At 51.3% G+C, this 11,708-nt stretch overlaps 1 long non-coding RNA gene across 1 annotated transcript in view; it reads left to right on the top strand.

Moving 5' to 3' along the window:
- The first annotated feature begins 1,449 nt into the window (after window positions 1-1,449).
- LOC310910802 overlaps window positions 1,450-11,708 on the top strand; it is a 49,757-nt gene continuing 39,498 nt past the window's right edge. Inside the window, exons 1-2 of the long non-coding RNA XR_014590401.1 lie at window positions 1,450-1,484; window positions 10,663-10,748. This is a non-coding gene — a long non-coding RNA (uncharacterized lncRNA). The remainder of the gene's footprint in view (window positions 1,485-10,662; window positions 10,749-11,708) is intronic.

The raw sequence follows: 11,708 nt of genomic DNA, 5'->3' as shown, positions 1-11,708 counted from the left end.
AATGTCAGCATTTCAATTTTAATAGTCTCTTCCTCCTCCTCCTCCTCCTCCTCCTCCTCCTCCTATCTTTTCTCGAAGGACTGAAATTTGGACTTAAAAATGAACTTAAGGTTAAAGGACTGACAGCATAATCCATATCACTAAATCCATGGCTTATCATTTTAGCATATTTCTGACAAGTAGCTTTAGAGTATTCTTAAGTACAGGCCCGACTTCATTCCTTCATCCTACATGCAAAACTTGAGTGTGTGTGCAGCGTATGCAGCACTCATTACCACTACCTTTGTGGCTTGAGCTTCTTAATAAATGAGCTTTTAATAATTTCTTCATCTCAGGGAGTCACTGCTTTTAAAACTGTGCATCCAGCTGACAGCTCGGACTGAAAGATGTGTGTTGGCTACAGCTTTGCTTCACATTTCTGTTTTGAAACAGGGATGTCATGCAGGAAGCATGTTTTTCAAAGCACTGCTGGTGCCGAGCTACGCAGTGATCTGAAAACAGCCCACCTGGGAGCTCTGAGAAAGTGGGAGACCCGCTGCCGGCTCGCCATGAAGACAGACACCCGCCATACGTTTGTGCTGGGACGTGCCAGGAGGGCTCCATGGAAACCGCGGGCAGCAAAACCCCGCTGTGTTTGCCGAGCGGGGCAAAGCACAGCGGTGATGACCCCGACGCTGCCCGACACTCGGACTCCGAGTGCCTGTCCCGGCCTGTGCCCCGCGTCCCCTCCCCGCCCGCCTCAGGGTCTGTGCTCGCCTCCGTCCGTGTGCGGCCGTGCCGCGGGCACACGCCGGGCGCGCCTCGGGGACAGGCGGGGCACCGGGCCGGGGGTCGCTCGGGACACAAGGCCGGGGGTCGGCCCGGCCCGGCCCCCCCGCCCGCTGCGGCCCCGGCGCCGGAGCGCAGCCCCCCGGGCGAGGGGCACGGCCACCCCCTCCCGGCCCCGACGGTCACTTACGTTGGGGGCCGGTGCCGCCGGGAGCGCCGCCGGCCGCGGGACGGACCCCGGCCCGCCTCCGACAGGGCTGCGGCCGGGAGGGGGGCGCCTCCCGCTCTGTGTCGGCGGGGTGAATATTTGCCGGGAACCCCGGCGTTTATTCCACCCGGCAGGACCGGAGGGGGTCGGGGAGGGGGCAGGGGTGCGACGGGCGGCAGGCGGTGCCGGGGAAGGGGGCGAGGAGCGGGCCCGGGATGCTCCCGCTCCGCCGTCGGATCCGCTACCCGGCGGCGGCCGCCGTGAGTCACCCCCGGCCGCGGCAGCGTCAGCCTCGCCGCGGCGTTGGCAGCCAGACGAGCCGCGCCGCGGAGCCGCCGCTGTCCTCGCGTGAACCCGGCGGGGCTGCCAGCGCCAGCCGAGTGCGCGCAAGGCGAGAGCCGAGGCTGTGCCGGCGCGGCGGCGTGCGACACCCCTGCGGCGGGGATGGCGGAGACGGGGCGGGGGGCGGGAGCGGGGGGGGCAGCCCCTCGGCGGCCGGGCCGGAAAGGTAAGCGTGGGACAGGGAAGGTGCGGTGGGGGCACGGTCACGCTGAGGGCACGGGGGGGCGGGGGGAGCCCCGAGCAGGCGGCCCGGGGCGCGGGGAGCAGGCGGAGGGGCCGTGAGGGGAGAAAGCCCCTCCGCTCCAGGCGCTGGGCAGATGGATGGCTCCCGACAGCGGGGATGCTCGTCGGTGCGAACGGCAAACACCACCCCAGCCCTGTCCTGTTAAAAAAAAAAAAAAAAGAAAAAGCATCCTCTGCCCCGCGGCGCAAAGATCCGGCTCCTCTTGGGCGAAAGGTGCCTCGTTGCCCACCAGCCCTATCTCCCCTCTCCCGGCCGCGGGCAGGAACTGGGGGCAGCTGCGGCAGTGCCGGCCGTGTCTCACAGCCCCGGGCAGGGTCACGGCCGCTGCCGCGCTCCCCCCGCCGCGTCCCCGAGGTGGCGTAACCCGGGGAGGGGGATCCATGGGCTTATCCACAGCCTCTTCCTTTGCTCCCACCTGTCATCTTCAGTTTTTCTTTATTTCTTTGCCGCCCGCCCACCCCATCCCCTCCAGCTGGAGCGAGCGGGTCCCTGAGGACAGGGCAGGCTGCCCAGGCGAAAGGCGGAGAGCCTGAACCCCGGGAGGACATTGTCTGCTCTCTGCCCTGAGCCGGGCTTCCCTCGGGGCTTCCCTCGAGCCCCGGGCACCGGGCTGGGGGCTCTGAGGAGCCGCGCTACCCCCGGGGAGCCGCTCTGGGGGGTGGGATGCGCCGGGAAAGAGCTCCACATCGGGGAGACGAGACCCGGGAAAAGGGCTTTTAAGGAAATTCACCCGAGGTGATGTGAGGTGCGGTGGGAGGGACGGAGCCCCTCTCTGCTCCGGGAAGGAGAGACCCATCCGCACAGGCAGATCAGGCCGTCGCAGTGCAGCAGGTGCCTCCGAACCCCTTCGCTCCTCTCCTGCCCCGTCTGTGAGAGCAGCGCCCGAGGGAGCCCGCAGACACCACCTTAATAGCCGTAATGATTAAAAACAACAACAACAAAAAACCCCTTCTGCCTGGCCTTAATGATCCTTTACACACATTCCCCAGCCGCTCCCTCCCCCGTCCCCCCAGTGAAGGGCACTGATTATTCGCACTCCTCTGTTTGCCGAAAGCGCAGCCTGATGAAAGGACTTTATCCTCGAGTGACTCCATCGCTTGCTCCTCCTCCTCTCCCCAGCCTCGCTTCGCTCTCAGCCCTAATTGGGCTCTTGCTAATATGATTAAAGCCCAGTTAAATGTTTCTTGATAAATCTTGTCAAGAGAGGATCCCCCTCCGTCCCCTCCTCTCTCTGTCGCTTGTCAGAGCCCGGTTATAGACGGGACATGCCCGGCTCCTGCTGTTCATACTCTGGTGGGAAGTTGGCATTTCACAATTGTTCCTTTAACAGGGTTGTTTTGGAGCCGGTCCTGGGGATTGTTCCTCTTCAGGCCGGGCTCGCTGATAAGAACCGCCCGTGGCTTTTATGTAACACGTTAGGATTTGGTCCCGCTCCCAAAATCGCACTGTTTCTTTAGCCTTTGATTTCATCCCCAGCCTCCCCCTGCTGCTCTGGGCGCTGTCAGTAGCCCGTTCCCGGAAAGCTCCTGCTCGGTACGAGCCGCCGGGCGCGCCCGCCCGTGTCAACCCCGCGGGTCCCGCGGAGCTGCGCGGGGGCGGAGGGGGCGCCCCGGGGGCTGGTCCCGCACGGCCGGGCCGCTCCCGCCTCCCGGGAAAAGCCCCTTTTCTTTTCCCCGGCTCCTCTCTCGGCTCTCGGAGTCCCCGGGAGAGGCTCTTTTACCGCCCGTGTCGCTGTGCGAGGCGCCCCGACCCCCGCGATTCTGCGGCGGCGGCGGCAGCGCGCTCTGCCCTCCACCTGCGCCCGCTGCCCTGTGGTTTCTCTGCGGTCGCCCTCGGCGGCTAAACCCCATCCCGGCCCCGTTATCCCTGGGGGAATGCGGTTGTATTCGTAGGAATTATGAGCCGGCAGCCGGCGTTGGAGGGTGGGGGCGATCCCCCGGCCCCCCGCGGCCAGCCCGGGGCTGTGGCAGCGCTGTCCCTGCGCGGGCGGCCGGACCGCTCGGCCCCGGCTCGGGGGGCTCCTTGGTGGGCTCCCACCTTGGTGTTCGGTTTTCTTTGGGGTTTTAGAAGTCCGGCAGGGTCTTTTCGAGGGTGTTCGGTGGTTGCTGCTTCAGCCGTACTGGGCTTGGAGGCTGCGGGCTCTGTGGTTGTCGAGGGGGGGATGGGGACGGGCTGTTTGCTCCACTGTGGGGCCGTAGCCATGGCCTGGAAGCTCTTGGATCCGGGCTGGGGGTATTTCCCGATGGCACAGCCGGCCCTGGCCCCAGCCCGTGCCCCCGTGCCGGCGGAATCTGCTCTCACACGGCGTTTCCACGGGGGGCACTCACTGCCCTCACCAGCGGGGGGCAGGGACAGGGGTCGCCGAGGGACACGAACCTGCCTCTGTCCCACAGCCCGGCCAAGGTTCCCGAACCCGCCCGCTCGCCCCGTTCCAGCCCCACAAGCTGCTCCTCTCGGTGGCCGAGGCTCTCCCGGGGCCGCCCTCGGGGCCGCGCTGCGGGGCCGGGCCTGCGGGGGGAGAAAGGTCACAACCAGAAAACGAAAAATCACCCCCAGCCCTGGGGAGCGCGGCTCCAACACAGGCGCTTGTTCACCGGGGCAGGGGAAAACCCGAGCCAAGGGACAGAACGGCGATGTCCCTCCCCGCCGGGCCCCGCTGCCTCCTCCGGGCGGCGCAGCCCGGGCCGGGGCTGACCCGGCGGGGCGGGCGGGGGGCGCGGGGCCGAGCCCGGGCCGGGACCTCAGTCCCGCCGGGGTTTCTCCGTCTTGGCTCGACCCAGCGGAGCGTCGGCCCTCCTCAGGCGAAGTTTCAGCCGCGGTTTGAGGATGGTTCCCTCTCCGTGCTCGTTCCTTCCCCTCTCCCCTGTGTGTTCCCCGCCGGGGGGGTCTGGGCTGGCGAGACCACAAGAGCTGCGGGCCCTTTGGCCCGGGACTGTCCATTTACCCGAGAAGAGCCCTAAATAAGCAGCTATTTGTGCTCTGGCTGGAACGCTGGAGGCTTTCTAAGAATGACGCTTTTCTTACACGAGGGTTGGGGGGTTTTTTTAATTTAATTTTATTTTTATTGGTACATCGAACCAGCCTACAGCATTGCTGGCGTCTTTCCACCAGGTGTCTGGGGCTCAGAGAAAAATTCAAATGAATTTAAATATTGTGAGACAGTTTCACTCCCCTTCTCCCAAATAAAATATGAGAAAGAATTGGAACAAACTGTCCAGGAAGGGATTCAAGATGGAAAAAGAAAAGCACCTTCACTCCACCAGAGTGGTGAGGACCCAGAAAGGCCTTCCGCAGTCAGGAAGGAATCAAAGCACCTGGAAGATGGAATTTGACTGGTTTGAGAACCAGCTTCTGAGATGTGGTTACCACCCACAGCAAGGAACTTGACTCCATGATCCGAAATATATCCCTTCTAATACTCTTCCTAAAAATAATAATTTGCCTTTCTCTACACACACACACACAAAAAAAAAAAAAAAAAAAAAAAAAAAAAAAAAAAAAATCAAGTACATTGCACACACTAAACTACTCTGCTCCATGGCACTCTTGTCGGTATGAGTCCCTGTTCCCATTCTACAGAGGATGAACTGGTTTGCTCGGGGGGTCATGCAGGAGCTGGGGGCACTTGCTCAGTCCTGAGACCCAGAGCTCCCACCACTACCCAGCACTGCCCTGCTCACCAAAGTCCCCTGTGACACTGATGCTGTTAGGAATTGAGAGAAGGCTATCTGCAAATACAAAGGGCTGCTTTGCAAGATCCTGGAAATACCAATTCTGGATGTTGTTTTAAATCAAGTATACGGTATGAGGAAACAGACATGCAACTGGGGGGGGGGGGGGGGTTGGTTTTAACCTCTCTGTGTTTGACTATTATAATTATTTTATTAAACACCACTTAGTCTTAATAAGTAGTCCTTGTTACTTTTAGAAGAACCCAGCTGAACTTACTGAAAGATTTTCTACTCACCTGACTTACAAAACAATCGTTTTCTGTCTGAATAAATAGAGAGGGCTGACTGATGCTTATGCTTTCGATGTAGACAGCAAAAGCTAGACTCAAATCTACTTGCTTTTCTTATGCAAATCTTCTCACAGGATTAGAAGGGAAAGTAAACAGCAGTCCAACCTTAAGATCTTTTTTTCTTTTTAGAGGCAGCCCGTTGTATAAATCTGAAATAGAAACTGTTTTCATTTGAAGATCAAATAGAAGTTATCTAGTGAAGCTGACAAACGGGGCAGTATAATCTGTTTGCATTTTTGAGGAAAAGATAGCTCTGGTTTTGTTTCAAGGCAAGGAACTTTTAAATAATATTTAACGAAATAATTGACCTTGATGTTTAAACTACAATTTCCTTCATGTCATTAAGCTCACTGTTTTTTTAAAAAAATGTTTAGTATCTGAACTCTGGCGTTCATTCTGCTAATCTCATAATAACATTTGTTTCTTGTGGAATTTTGTTTGATGAACTCATTGGTGAAAGAGGAGAGAAAGAGTTCAGAACAACATGAGCTTTACAGCTCATTTATATTTTTTTCTCCCTGAAAAAATAGCAAAAACACCCTTATGCAGCATGACTTTTCAGGAACAATTTTTCAGATAGATCAAGAAGAAACTTTTCACAGCTGAACCATAAGCCATGGGACAAACTGTTCTTTTAATATGTATTCTGACTTTTAAAAATATTGCAGTCCTTGACTACAAAAAAATGATTTTGTGCAGTTTGTCCTCATGATAACTGGGCTCTGAGTCTGCTTTTGAAATGTGAGAGAAATGGAACTAACTCCATAAAGTGTGTCTATCACATAAAGCTTTTAGGACAGCCTGATTCACACTATATCCTGCTCTTTGTTCAACTGACAGATTTCCAACTGCAGAAAGAGGCACATATCTAGGGACTGCTATTATCTAAGCTAAATATGTACATTTTGGATGAGTTCTGTTTTATTTGAATACTCACAATTTCTGTTTGGGGATCTTAAGCATGAAAGGATTGCTGTGATGTGCATTTTATTAAGTATCCATCATTCTTTGTACATGCACAAAGGTGCATAAACATACACATTTACTAGACTCTCTGCTCTGCAAGAGTTCAGAAAATTACATGCAAAATTATTTCAAATAAAAGCAAACGAGGAACCAAACATCATACACATTACCATACAAGAAAATAGGGAAACAAACAAGGCGGGGAGAAATAAAAGCAATAAATGAACAGAGTTTAACTTAATTTTTATTTGTTTGTAAATGAAAAATACCATGGCAGAAGTGGAATTTTTTTTTTCAGTCATGTGATCCTTGAATTGCAAAACACTGATATCTACCAAAACACTGTTTTGTACCCTGCACGTTGTGTACTCACTCATAGATGAAAGCTCTTCCTTTTTCCCTGCTGGCACACATTTTCTCTCTCCACTGAGTTTCTACTTTCAATACACAGACGTATGAGAAATCAGGTTGCCTTACTCCCAACAAAGAACACATAGTTAACATTTCCACTGATAAACAATATTTGAATTCCCACCACAGGGTACAAACAGTCAGCTCAATAATGTTTTTTAAAGACCTGGGATCTAGAGAGCATGGCGGTGTTACACAACTGGAGATGTGACGTTATCTGGCAATCTGAGCAGGGTCACACTGGTCATGGGACAATACAAACTCAGTGTCAGGCATTGCGTTGATGCAGGTTTTCCCAACTTCACACAAGTGCTCTTGCAGTACAAGCAAGATAAAATTGTCAGAGTCATCAGAGTCATCAGTATCCTCTATCTCTTCCTCCCCATGGCATAATCAGCACAGGACATCCCTCAGAGCATGCCTCAGAGCATGCCATTGCAGTCCCTCAGGCTTCTGTCCCCAAGTGACTAACTGGTGACAAGCTGTGTGTGACACAGGGCAGCACCTGTGTCACACCAATGATGTGTTTGCAGGAGGTACAGCCAAGGGACACTTTCTGTTATCCCCTTAATACAATCCCCCACTGTGACTCAACACCAGCAAGTGAAAGGAGGAGGTACCACTCCCATCCTGTGGGGTCATCATGCAGTTCTCCTTCATAGAGAATATCTCCTCGGTGCTTGCCAGGTTATATTTCTACCACTTATGCAGCTACTGCTCTTCACTTTTACATGGAATGACAACATGGCACCTGGGCATGGCAGTCCTTGACCTGAGATACTACAGATGCTGCAACAGAGTAGTAGTTGTTGTTCAGCTGTAGTTACTCACAGAAGCTACTGGCTCTACTCTTTTTTTGTTGTTGTTGTTGTTGTTTTGGTTTTTTTTAATATTAGGAGCTTCAAGGAAAATAATGCAGTAACTCTTACCAGTGGATTGGGTGCTGTGCCTGCTACAAGTCCCATCAGACCAATAGCCTGTGTGTTTTGGGGTGTGCAGTCGGCATCTGAGCTGATACATCTTTTCCCAACAACCAAACATAGCTTGCAACACACAGGCAGAGACAGAAGATGGCATTTCTGTCATACAGGGCATGCATGCTCATTCCATCTTCTGTTTCTCTGATGGTGATTTGTGAGGAACCAACCTGGCATATTGCCTCAGCCCAGGGAGTAAACTTCATCTCCTCAGCATGGGTGTTAAGTAAGCAGCTGTTCAAAACCAGACTTCTCTGTGAGACCGAATGCACTGTTCTTCTGTCTTCTCCTGAGGATGATGTACCTTGAGATTGTGCTAGACTGTGGGAATTCTCTCACCCCAATATTTATACCAACACCCCTCACTCTTGTTTAGGGAACCAGAAACAGTGACTGTGTCCTAAATTTCACCAGTCTCTGTTTATCTTTCTTTAGAATCTTCTATCCTAAAAATCTCTTCTTATCAGGCATGGTTATTCTTTGTATCCTCTGCTGAACTGTTATAGAGCATTTCTGCACACTGCAAAATAGGCAATTAATATTTCCCCCTGTGCTAAATTCAGTGGTTCTTATGGAAATCATGTCAGTCAAGTTGCAAAGAGCTCCAGGGTCTGTAGGTAACATGAGCTTAAACAATATCTGCCTGGATACATCTCCTTACCTTTTCCTCCAAACATACCTGTGGGTGTGTCAGAGAACCCTGGGGAAGCTGTAACCACGATGAAGGTGCTGAGGGTGTGAATCCAGAGAGGATTCAGGCTGCTATAGCCACTGCAACGTGTCCCTGCTGCCTGCGCCTTACTAAAGCACAAAAGTCTTGTGATTGGCATGTCCTCCACTTCACTGGGTTACATGACACATGCCAGAAAATGTGTCAACCCACTCCCCATCTCTTCAGCATTATTAGCCTGGGGAGGGAAACACAGCCAAAGAACACGCACACAACTTTGACAGGTTCTGCCTAATCCACCCACATAATGACATTTCTTATGCTAAGTGCCAGAGCAGTGTAGGGAGGCCACTGTCTGTACCAGCTGCTGGCAAGTCAAAGTTAGTTTCATGGTTATGTTTAAGATACAGCCTGATGTTACGTTAAGAAGTCTTTGTCTCCTGTGGTGCAGCACTCAGAGAATGACATCAAAAGCCTTCCTAATTCACCCCCCGGGTCATCTGATTATAGGCATGGCACAGAGCCATGCTGCCCCAGGAGACCGTGAGTCACGATGACATCCATGACTATCTTCTTATTCCGTGGAAGGAAGTAATGTGCCCTGAGCATGAAACAACCAGGAGCAGATTACATCCTTCCTCGTGTCAGCTTAGCCTACTGGCTATTGGAGCAGGCACTGGGGAGGCAAGAGCAGCCTCTGATTTCCCAGCCTTGCTCCTCCCCACCCTTACCTCAGGGGAGCTGTTTCTCTTCATGCTGGGACATGCCATGTGGGCAAGCCACACGAGAGGGTTTTGCTCAGCCAGGGAAGGAACAGGATGCTCTGGCTCTCTTCTCCAATGTGGTGCAGGGTTGCATCACATAGTGAAACATCCATCCCTCCTCCAACAGGCCAGGCATATCTGATCATGAGGATGCTGTGTGTTCTCCATCCCTTGGCATTTATCCTTGAAATTAGTCTATCTGTTTCTGATTTATTTATTTTCAGGCAGTCTTCTGCACCCTTACTGCCTCGTTTGGGCACATGGGGCAAACCACAGACTTGCCCTTAAACTACACAGAAAAATAAAATCAGAAACAGACTAACCACAAGAATCAATAGCAAGGGGCAGAAAGCACGATTGGATAGCAGAGCTTCCTTCAGAGATCCATCTGCCCCAAAATGTGATGTAACTAGGCTCACATACCACATCTGCAAAAGGGGGTAACAGCTTCGTCTTCGTAACCTGACTGGCAGGGTGAAACTATGCTGGTTCAGAGAAGCCAAGGCATGTTTAAAAATCACTTCTGAGGAAGAAAAAGAAGTCCATTCTGTGTCCACAGAGCTAAAGCAATCACTTTCAAGTCTGACGTGATTCCTGTTAGTGTTATTGTTGCTTCCTAGAATTTAGGCTTGAATTTGGCAGAAGTCAAGAAGCCAAGGCATACACAGAACCATTTGTGAGAATCAGTGTGTCTGTGTGCATGGGCCAATTCTTTTCTGAGTAAACACCAGTCGCTGGGCTCCTGGGTAAAGTGTCGATATTAGATGGCAATCAGACATGTAGGTTTATACCCATGAGGCAAGGCTATTTAGGGATGCAAGTTACCTTTTTTCTCTACAGATAAACACAACCAGATAATGAAGCACACCTCTCAATGCCATTAAAATATTTGTGTTACATTCCATTCTGTTCCTTGTTTGTGTCCCAAAAGTAGCATCATTTCCTGCCAGAGAGTATCAAGACGTTAATCAAGAATAGATGAGCAGTACAAAAAGTGAAGGGTAAGCAGAGGAGTATAAATATCTTCCTGCATATCCAGAATACAGAAGCTGTCTGAAAACCTTGTGATCAGAGTCAATACACTCAATCCAGTCACACAGACAGTATGCACTGCTGTCATTCCTGTACTGAACATCTCAGTGGATACCCTGTGATTCTGCAGCCTTTCATCAGGTGAACAACATGAAGTTGTTGTTCATGAGATAGATCAGACAGTACAGAAACCCTCCAGACAGAAAGCTCTGCTTGTTTCTGACTAGGAAGAATAAATCTTTTCTTTTGGGATCCGCAGAAATACAGATGCAAAAGCAGGACGTGGGTAAATGAGAGAAGATAAGGTATTGCTCCTGCAAGCAGAACATCCTGTCTTCAAAATGGGTGAGTACTTCCAAACTTTGCAAATATTTCGTTGCCCTTCAATTAGATCATAGATCTGCCCCTCTTTCCTTTCCAGACATACTCCAGCATTCTAAGCCATAACAGAGGCAGGCAGGAAGCAGAAGTTCATTTTGAATAAAGAGACAAAAAAAAAAAAAATTAAAAAGGGAAAAAAAGTATTCTGAGGATGCCCTGATTTCTGTAGCCAGCCTCCTGAACACTGCCACAGAATTTTATACATCTCCATGAAGATGTGGCTGATTCTGGTTGATCATTAGCAGAACTTGAGGCAGCTGTATAAACAGCAGATTTCTACACCTACAGGTCTCCATTCATTTCCTCCAGTGAGGTTTTTAATTTGACTGGCAGCTAGCCTATCTGTGCAGCTGATAAGAGAAGAAAAAAATCACCCTCCAGTCCCTGTATCGCCACTGCCTTTCCTCTGCTTCTCATCACAGAAGCGTACAAAAAATTAAAGAGCTCTCAATACATTTGTAGCCAAATATTTACCCTAAGTGAGGTAGATTATATTTGATTATTGTACCCATTGCCATGCTGGCATGTGTTCAAGACTGTCTAATTCCTTGGAGTGCTATTGAATAGTTTAAAAAACCCTTTGTTTATAATAAACTGTTTGGCAATGAGTGCACATTCAGTGTTGTCCAGGGTATAGTAGCTCCAGAGCTCACACGCCTGGTGTTTGGGCACTTGGCATTGTCTCACTTCACAAACAGAGCACTGGGGACAGTTCTGGGATGCAGCCAATTTACCTTAGTCCCTTGCAGAGTTATTAAGAGTATTTTGAAATTCTCTCAGGCGTTTCATGAAGATAACCATGTTCAGAGGAAACATTCTCCAAGGAAATACAACTTCATCTTAATCAGCTTGCCTTTTCGAGACCATACTCATTTTGACAACATTTTTAATGGAGACAAATTAAAATATTATTTACAGTAAATT

Source organism: Zosterops lateralis (genome assembly GCF_965231275.1).
Source record: "Zosterops lateralis genome assembly, chromosome: 6".
Classification (NCBI taxonomy): Eukaryota; Metazoa; Chordata; class Aves; order Passeriformes; family Zosteropidae; genus Zosterops; species Zosterops lateralis.
This window is presented reverse-complemented; position numbering and strand designations above follow the sequence as displayed.